This window comes from Sciurus carolinensis, chromosome 4, assembly GCF_902686445.1.
Source record: "Sciurus carolinensis chromosome 4, mSciCar1.2, whole genome shotgun sequence".
Lineage (NCBI taxonomy): Eukaryota > Metazoa > Chordata > Mammalia > Rodentia > Sciuridae > Sciurus > Sciurus carolinensis.
In genome coordinates this window covers 97,546,932-97,557,379 of record NC_062216.1, presented here as the reverse complement: position 1 = coordinate 97,557,379, position 10,448 = coordinate 97,546,932, and the positions used below count along the sequence as shown (strand labels likewise).

At 42.1% G+C, this 10,448-nt stretch overlaps 1 pseudogene; it reads left to right on the top strand.

The window, feature by feature from the left end:
- The first annotated feature begins 3,203 nt into the window (after positions 1–3,203).
- Positions 3,204–3,752, top strand: LOC124982848 (leptin receptor overlapping transcript-like 1; annotated as a pseudogene).
- Positions 3,753–10,448: the final 6,696 nt, after the last annotated feature.

Genomic DNA, 10,448 nt, shown 5'->3' with positions numbered 1-10,448 from the left:
GAACTGCCAGTGCTATTATCAAGAAACAGAAGAGATTTTGGCATCACAGCAGCTGTGATCACTGCCATTGCAGCCTCTGCAGCAGCAGCATTGACACAACCATACAGACAGCAACAACAATCACTTGGCCGAAAATACAGCTGCAGCCTTACAGACTAAAGAGACCCTAAACCAACATCTAACAGCAGGCATACTCCTTGTAAATCAAAGAGTGGACTTACTACAAGAACAAGTGGATATCTTGCAAGAACTTTTGGGATTGGGATGTGTTTATCCTTTAAGAGCAGTGTGTGTCACCCCTATCACTTATAATAACCTTAGCTCTGCAGCTATGTTATCTAAAAATCTCTCTGTCTACCTTACTGGCAATTGGTCATCTACGTTTGATAATTTAACCAGTCAGCTACGAGCTGAAATACTCAGAGTCAATGCCACCAGGGTTCAAGTTGCATCGGTATCCGAGATGTTCTCTTTGTTATCTAAAGCCCTGGGATTGACAAAACAGTGGGCTGGAACAGTAGCTGTTCTGATTATTATCTGCTTAGGGATAGCCTATGTTATACGCAGCCAAATCAGAGCTCGCCAAGATGCCCAATGTCATCAACGGGTTATAGTACAGGCTTTGACAGCTATTGAGACAGGCACATCCCCCCAAGTATGGCTAAGCATGCTGGACCAGTAGTCAAAGACGGGTAAGATCCATGGAAATGCATACCAACATAAGACAGGGTTCTGACGCCTGGAGGTCAGAATTCCAATGACGGGTAAGGATGTAATTTGCCATGGACAACCTAAGACAGGCATGGTCCCAAGTCATCTTTTCTTTATTTAAAGAATAAGGGGGAGATGTCAGGGGTGGGCTCTGAGGGCCCCAGAGCCGCACCGTGGCCTGATCTCTAAGATGGCGCCTGGCAGCTTGCCAGACATAGCTGTACTCATATTCAAGTTTTATGAAGTAACTCTGGTTGGCTGTTGTACATGAGGCGATCCTGGTATCTGCCTGGAGACTGTTCCTTGATAGGCTGACTTTCCTGGTAGTCTACTCTCTGATAGGCTGATGTTCTCAATATAAGTCTGAGACTTGTGGAATAAAGCTCTCTTTTGGTTCCTGTGCTCAAGAAGAGCGTAAGCGTTGTGATTGTCCCCGCGGGCGGTGGGCGATCATACTATATTCCAGACTTCCTTGCGACCACAGTTACATTTGTAACCCAGGTCCTGCCAAATGAGCCTAGGAGACTCAAAAAAGAAGGGGCCAGCGGAAAGGTCAAGTGGCTCTTATGGCAGAGACATTTGATTCTCCAAAACTTCCAGAGCAGAGTTCAACCAACCAAGCCCTAATGTCATAGGTGCCCAGTGCTTATATGCACAAGTGGTGGTGGAATGTCTGTGTGGAGAGTCCATGGTGCAGTTGGGTTTTTCCTCAAGTTGTATAGCATTCCTTCTTGGTCCCACCACTCTTGTGAATTCTATAAAATACTCTAAAACCCTAAAATAAGTCCCTTTGTGCTTAAATTACCTAGAATGCGTTGCTTTCTATTTTTTTTTTTCAGTTGAGAACCCTGACAAATATAAGCCTGATCCCCAAATTGCAAGAGCATCTGGACATCCAATAGACCTGGCTGTCAAAACCGGCTCTATCAATTGCTAACCGAGAAGCCTCAGGTAAGATCTCTAACATTATCTTACTCTGCCTTGAAAAAGTAGTGGTGGAGGAGAAGACATATCTACACCACATTGGACTCTTGTGCAGTTTTAGTTGAGGTAATATCTGTAACATACCTGGTGTGGTGCCCAACACATAGCAGGTCCTTTGTACATCATTGTTTCCTACATTTTTTAAGAATTACATTTGTGTTGGAGTAGACTACCAAACTCTGTAGAGAAAAATGCAGGTGGACATCAGCAGCGGGCCAGGAAAGTGTACAGATTAAATAAAATTCCAAGAGAGGGTTGGGCCAGGAGTATAAGAATATGAGGTCACCGTAATGCTGGATGAGACAATACCCAGAAATAAGAGCAGACTGGTGTGCTAAAAGAAGAAAATTAACTACAAGTTAGGAATGCGTGTTTTTGCAAGTAAAAATAAACACAACTCACAGCTTAAATAGTTCTTCGGTAATCTTTCTCCCAAAACAAATCCAGAGGTAGGTTATTGCGGCCTCAGTTCAGCTGCAAAATTGTGCCATCAGAGATTCAACTTTCTTCCCACTCTGCTGTGCTTAGCGTGTTGGTTTTTGTCCTCATGCTAAGGGAGTTGCTCCAGGCATGCCCCATTCAAGCTGGTAAAAAGGCAGTGGGTGAGAGCTTTCCTCTGGAGCCTTTGTGTTTTTAAGGAAAGGAATCCTGTGTCTGCTCCACTTCCATCTCAATTGCCAAAATTGGATCACATATCCACTCTAAATAAATTATTAGCCAAGAGAACAAAATTATAGGAATGCCATAATTTCTTAAAATACCACATTTGTCTTATGGTTCATTAAGGGTAAGGCAAGATACTCCTGTACCAAATAAGATAAGGATAAATTGGGCTGGGGATATGGCTCAGTTGGTAGAGTGCTTGCTTGCCTCACAAGCACAAGGCCCTGGGTTCAATCCCTAGCACTGCAAAAAAAAAAAAAAAAAAGATAAATTAAAGCAATAAAGTCTTTCTAGTCTTTCTGTCTTTCCCTGATCCTCACTGAAAGTCCTTGCAGTGCCTTGCAGGGAGGTTCTCTCGTAACCATATGTAGCCCTGACCTTGAGAACTGCTGGGAATTCAATAGTGAACTGGAAGAGAGAAGGAAGTAAACCCTAGGAATGAATAAGCAAGGACTAAGAAAACATTAATGAAAGAATCAGTTCCCAAAGTGGAGACAGTATTTTAAACTTAAAAACCCCCAAGGACTGACCAGGCATAATGGAGCATGTCTGTAATTCCAGCCTCTAGGGAAGCTGAGGCAAGAGGATCTCAAGTCCAAAGCCAGCCTCAGCAGCTTATAGAGCCCCTGTCTTAAAATTTAAAAAATTAAAAATAAAAAAATACAAAGGACTGGTGATATGACTGGCTCAGTGGCTAAGTGCCTCTGGGTTCAATCTCTGGTACTTACCTCCAAAATCCAAAGGGGTGTGTGTGTGTTAGGAGGGAAGAAGTGTTATTGAGTCATGTCTGATACAGGTTGGAATCAGAACTTAGTGAATTCACTCTGATAGGTCTCAGAAAGTCCATGGGTACTGGCAAAACTTGCTATCAAAATCATGGTATCACTTCCGGGTGTTGTCTGGCCACCGTGGTGCTGTTTTTGGTCTCCCGGACCGCCACAGCCTCAGGTTGTGGAGCCAGGAGCGACATCACCACCAAGGCGGGCATCAAAGTTTTGATTAGTTTGTCCTTAGAGGAGCAATTGGGCTGATGTTTTTGATGCTTGGATGTGCTTTTCCAATATACAACCAATACTGGCCCCTTTTGTTCTGTTTTTTTTCCATCCTTTCACCTATTCCATACTGCATAGCAAGAAGATTAGTGGATGATACAGATGCTATGCGTAATGCTTGTAAGGACCTTGCCATATTTCTTACAACAGGCATTGTTGTCTCAGCTTTTGGACTCCCTATTGTATTTGCCCGAGCACATTTGATTGGGTGGGGAGCTTGTGCACTTGTTCTTACAGGAAACAAGGTCATCTTTGCAACTATACTAGGCTTCTTCTTGGTCTTTGGAAGCAATGATGACTTCGGCTAGCAGCAGTGGTGAAAAGGAATAGCTGAACTATTGTCACATGGACTTCTTGTCATCTGTTGGCCATCCACGCACACAGGAGGTGGGGCAGTAATGCTGAATGGTGTAGCAAGCCTCCTGGGGGTATTCTAGGTGCTCCCTACTCAATTTTATTGTATGCATACTATTTTCACAGAGACTTGCTAAAGGATTAAAAGGATTTTCTCTTGACTTCACACTTATCTATAGTATGCTTTTTGTGGTGTCCTGCTGAATCTAAATATTTGTTTTTCCTGTTCAGCTTTTTTATCAATATGCCATGTTAAAAGTTTTTTAAATGTAATAACCATTTGCATTGTTTTTAGGAATTCAGAATTCTGCTGGCTTTATTACTGGGCTAGTGTACATATTTTCTCTTAAGATTTGTTAACCTCCATTATTATAAAAAAACATAAAAATAAGTTTTTAATCAGTCAGGATGACATCACTCCCAGTTTTATGCAACATGCAGACCGTTAGCATACCTTATAGATTATCTACTCAGTGCAAATATAGCTGCGTTTATACCTCAGAGGGGCCAAATATGAATGCCATGCCCTCCATAAGGGTTGCTGGTTTTACTAGTAGATAGGTGTTTTGTGCATTGAAAATTGTTTTATGGATTTACTAAAAGGAATTCTTTTCTTCTCAATTGATGAAAGAGTTTATGTTAAACTTTAAGGATATAGAAACAGATTTTTGAGATACGGCTTTTATTTATGTTTATTATAGTCAAAGTAGAATGATTTGCAGTGTGGGAAGAAACACACTGAAATTCCATTGTTTGAATGCTATTTCTGTTTATGTGAATTTTTTTTATCTATCAGCCTTTCATGTTCTACCATGGGTAAAATGGACATACAAGGAATTATTACTGATGAGGCAAAGTTGTATGTTTGCATCATAAATACCAGAAACCCTCCTCTGCTTCCTTCTTTTAACTTATTTTGTACGTTGTATGTATTAAGTAAAAGAACCTTTCAAACACTTAAAAAAAAAATCATGGCATCAAGGCAGATTCAGGCAGAGTCAGGACAAAAGACAAAACTAGGGCTTCTAGGATCTGAGGCCAACTCCAAAAAAGAAAGAGAAGGCTAACAGGAGCTATGCAAAGGATCTGTTCTATCACCAAATGGGCTGGATTTTTTTAAATAGCAGGACTCAAATCCTAGTGGGCACTTAATCAAAATCCCATTCAATGAAATTAGACACAAAAAGTGTGGAATAAGGAAGGAAGAAGAGGGAAGACCACACCTCTAAACTTCACCTGGAGTCCTCCCTAATAAGAAGATCAACTTCAGATGTTGGGGATCCTAATCCAGTCATATCTGTTTTTCATTGACTTGGAGACTGCAGGTGTAGAATGAGTCTATGACTCTCAGGTGTTGAAGGAGGAAAATCAGTTCCTTCAATAAATTGAGTACTACTGTGTACCAAGCACTGTTCTGAGTGCTAAGGACAAAACAGTAGGCAAAACAGGTACAATCCCTGCCCTTCTGGGGTTCACTGCTTCCCCCTGAAAAACTGTGGGACAAAAAAATAACCATTGATCAAGGGTACGACTCACTGTACTTCAACATCCCCTGATTTGGAAGGAAATGTGAGTCCCATGCAGAGATTAAAGGTATGTAGGACGTGATCCTTGTCTTCAAGGACCTGACCGTCTGAAGGGAAAGGAAGCACTCCAGGAGATTTCTAAAGAGACATGACCACTAAGAGACCATGACAGCTTCAGGAAACCAGCGCCTGCCTCTCGTTTCTGTCCCAAGCTTTCACCTGGGGCAAGGACTGGACTAGGCCCCTCCTGACTCCACAGCCAAGCAAGTCAGCACCCCATCCTCCATGTACCACCACTTGCTTCTTACCAGTTAGATTTTCGAGTCTGATGTTCCTCTGGTGAACAATGGACACTACCTGGTGATTGGCATACATGAAGAAGGGAAGAGCTGGCGATACGTGTCCCTAGGAAGGATCTGTCGTGCAATTTTCAGACTTCCAACAGCTGTAGCCAGGGCTTTGTTGTTATTGAAGTTACCTGCCATGTGCCTGAAAATGCTGTCCTACAGGTGATTTCTTGCCTTACTCACCTGACAACCTAATCACAAATATGAACAGAGAAAAGAAAAGCAGTTCAGAAATGCAAAGGTAGTCATGCAAACCATCTCTTTGTGAGTCTACTCAGCAGATAGTCTGCTAAAGCACATGTTATCAGGCATATGCAACTTTCAGACAACACTGTTTTCCAAGGTGCTAGAGAATTAAAATGCATTAAAATCAACAATCCAGGGAGAATATTTCTATTTAGTTAACTTAATGTTGAATGATGAGCAAATAGTGAAATTGACTGATTTAATCAAAACTATGTTATGTTCTTTAACTGACTTCATTATCAGCTAGTAAGGAAAACATTAATAATTGGTAAAATAGTCATAGATCATATGAGAGAAGAACAAACAGCGGAAATAAAGGTTTAACTAATTCATGTTATAGTCAGTCTCTGAATTTACATTAATGTAAATGCAAGTCAGGGGTAATCAATTACTGATCAAAAATTCAACACAGGGCTGGAGATACAGCTCAGTTGGTAGAGTTACTTAGGGCCTCACTAAGTTGCTGATGCTGGGTTTAAACTCACAATCCTCCTGCCTAGCCTCCTGAGTCACTGGGATTACAGGCTACATTAGCAATATCTGTTAAAAGGCAAAATCTGTAAGCATTAACAATGATTCAGGAAAATATACTTGAAAATATGATACAAAATGAAATAAAAATTCTAGTAAAATATCTTTTCTTACCTATCTGTTGGAAAAGCTCCAAAATTTGAAATATATTCTGTTGGCACAGTTGTGGGAAAACTACACTCTCTCCTATTTTTCTGTTGGGAAATCAAAACACTTCAGGCTTTTATACAGGGGAATTTGTCAATCTCTAGCAAAATTACATATGTGTTTATGCTTTGGCTTAATAGTCCCACCTCTACTAAGTTTATATCAAAATAAAAATGTAAATAAATTTTAAAAAAACACTTTGTTATACCTGCAGAATAAAGCAATGGAAAGTTAATGAAATATTTGTTAGGTCGGAATTTGGGCTACTATATGAGGGAGAACGGAGCAACTGAGGCAAAGGGCAGCCCGTCACACGGTGACCAATCAAAAGGGCAGGAAAACTCCACTGACCCTTACTGTCACCTGTCACTCAGCAGGACCCCCTGCCCTTTCTGGCCTATAAAGACCCTGGGCAGTTGGAGCCATGTGTGATTTTCTCTGGCTCCCTACCCTGACCCGTACCCCAGGGGACTGGGAATTTTGCCCAAGAGCCAAATTCCAATAAACTGGCTTCGGCCACTTTCTGTCCAATTTTATTTGGCCACTAGCCATGCCCCCGAGCTTACATTTGGTGCCAAAACCCAGGAGGGTTTTCGGGCTTCCTCCATCAGCATTGAGGTCCACACCCTCCCTCAGAAGAACCAGGAGATTCTGTTCCGTTCCGCTCAGCTCTGCTCGGTTCCTCTCCATCCTGTTTCCCTTTATCCAGCAACAGATGGGGTAAGTTCCCTGGAGTTTCCCCCATTTGCCTTTCCAATCTTTACCACGCGATCTGCACAGGGTCTGTCCATTGCGCATGCCACAGATCGCCACACCCCCACCCACCCCGTCTGTTCCTTTTGGGCTCTGGTCGCTGTGGAGATGTCCCAGCCTCCAGTTAGTCCCTGCCATTTATTCCGTTCCAGACCTCTGAAAGTTGAAAGACATTTTGGCTTTTGGTCCGTCTGCCGTTTTTCCGGAGTGTGCAAGCTAAAATTGGGACGCCTTTTTCTGTTTCTGTACATCTATCTGGATAAAGTTGGATGGTTAATGGGAAATACTGGTAGCTCATTGGACCCCAAAACTCCTTTGGGCTGTCTCTACTGTAATTTTACTAAACTGGGCCTCCCCCAAGACTTAAGCCTTAAACAGCTAGTTTTTTATTCGACTGTGACCTGGCCTCAGTATGTTTTAGATAATGGCTCAAGACGGCCACCAAAGGGCACTCACGTCTATTTGCAAGCTTTTCTTTTTGGAATTTGGCGCTTGTACTGCCCTTTCTTTCTACCTGTTCCACCACCCAAGTTCTCCTCCCCGGGGCTGGTCCCAAACCCCACCCCCTTCATGCTCTGGCCAGAATTCCGCCTCCTCTTCCTGTCCTCCTCCTGCAAACCTGCCCCCTCCTCCTGCAGATGCAGCTCCTCCCCCTCTTCCTCCTCAGAGCCCTCCCACCTCCCCTCCAGAATGTCCCTCCACCCAGTCTGTTCCCTCCTCCCCTGTTAGCCCTTGCATAGGATCTCATCAGACCTTCCCACCACCTAACCCAGAGCTTCTTTCTCCTCCAGAGGTGGCTGGTGCAGAAAGCGTTGTGCAGATCCAAGTTCCATTCTCAGTTCAGGATCTTTCCCAGATTGAGAAACGTTTAGGGTCTTTCTCTGCTGACTCCTCTACTTATATTAAGGAATTTAAATACTCAAATGTATTTCTTGGAAACATCTAATTAATTTACAGGGTGTTGCCACTGGCCTCCTTGCACAACCAACTGGACCTTCCTACAGACTGGTAGCCTATCTCTCAAAGCAGCTTGATTTTACCATTCTTGGGTGGCTACCATGTCTCCAAGCACTGAATTGTGTTTTCCACCCATTGACTACAGGACCTCATAAGCCATAAATCCCTTCCACTCCCACAGGTGCTAGAGGCCCTATGTTCACCTCGTGAAGACGTCTTCAATTACCCACTCCCCTCACCTGAACTAACCATTTTTGTAGATGGCAGTTCTGTGTTGGGTACAGATGGACACCCTAGAGCCATTTACACAGTGGTCACCACTGCTCAGTTCTGGAAGTCAATTACCTTCCAGAAGGGACCGCTTCCCAAAAGGCTGAACTCTCTGCTCTGATCAGGGCTCTAATTCTATCCAAAGGTAAAAAGGTTAATATTTACAGATTCCAAATATGCCTTCGTGTGTGCTCACTCACATTTAGCTATTTGGAAGGAACATGGATTTCTCGCCACAAAGGGGTCACCAGATGGGAAAGAAAAATAGAAGGTTCTAAGTGTGGGAATGTATTCAGTAGAAGGGAAAAGAAAATGTTTCTGGGTAAGAAAGTGTGTGATAAAATACATGAGGGTTTAAGTAAGCGCTAAGAAAGTCTGTGTGTAAGTAAAGGGCAAATTTCAACAAGTTTGCATGTAACTAAGTTGGTTATATGTACATGAGACAATCAATTAAAGCTATTTAAGGTTTTTCCTAAGGTCAAATACTAATGTACTGTTTTTTTGTTTGTTTGTTTGTTTGTTTTTGTGGTGCTGGGGATTGAACCCAGGGCCTTGTGCTTGCAAGGCAAGCACTCTAACAACTGAGCTATCTCCCCAGTCCCTAATGTACTGTTATAAGCCAAAGTTTAAGCTATTTGTTAAAATGACAAGGATTCCTTTAAAAACACTAATTTACTCTTGACATTGTGTCTGTTAAGATTTATTCTTTAGAAACTTCTTGAAATGACATTTAAAAAAGAGTGTGATGTGCAATAGCAAAAAATGGGAAAAGAGTGACTGAGATTGGGGTCTCTAACCGCATGGCTGTGGCATGCCTTGTGCCTGGGAGTGTTCCTGTGCAGGAGCACAAGATGCCTAGCTGCTGTGGCAGTACCCTCCCTGGGGAGGCTCTGTGCAGGAGTCCTATCGGCTCTGACATTGATCTCAGGCACATAGCTCTTGGGCAGAAAGGAATTCCTTTGCCAGATAACCAGTGTTTCCTCAACTCCCTTCTCTGGTTCCTGCCCACCTTACAGTAACTTTGGACAGTGGACTTTCTTGAGAGCTATACAGAGCTCCTAACATTGCACTTTGCAGCTGTGAAAAAGTTACATAGATGTCCTAGTCTCTGTAACTTCCCTGAAAACAAAGAATAATGCTTACATAGTCTTTAACCTGATAATAAGACATATATAAATAAAGATTGCCGATGTAACTCTTTGGATCTGCATTTCCATCAAAGAACAGAGCTCCATCTGATCCCAGCTTAATCTTCAAAATCTGTGTTTATAAATCTTTATTTTATAATCCTCCTTTGCCCCTCACTGAACTTGAGAATTTGGTCCTGCTGGTCATGGCAAAAGAGGCAAAAATCAGCTTCAGAATTAGAACATTTTACCTAAGTTTTGTGAAGAGCCCCACCTTACCTGAGATAGCTCTGCCTGACACCCTGCTTCATGTTAGAATGGCTCCAAAGTAAGCCAGACTTTAACTCATTTAAAGTTGTGTTCAGAGTTTGATGTTTGTTGTAAAGATTACTGTGATCTCAAACAGGGGATATAATGAATAACTCAGCCATAATTCAAGGTAGATATTGGACAAAACAAATGTTTTACTGTTGGTGATTCCATTTTGTATTTTCCTTGTAAACTCTGTTGTCTGATTAATTTTTTGCAGAAGTACTGCTTCAAGAGCAAACACCATAAATTAACTTGAAATAGTAAGCCATTACCTATAGGATAGATAATGTAGACCCCAATTAGATAAAAGGGGGTAAATAACTGTAAAGTCATAGACATTGAAATTAAAGCTCAGTACTCTTGATTTATGACTGGTGAGACTGACTTGCTTGATGTTTAAGATCAAACTTAGAAATTGAGATTAAATACAGAGACCAAGAAAAGTCAGTATTTGGCTCTTTCCCTGAG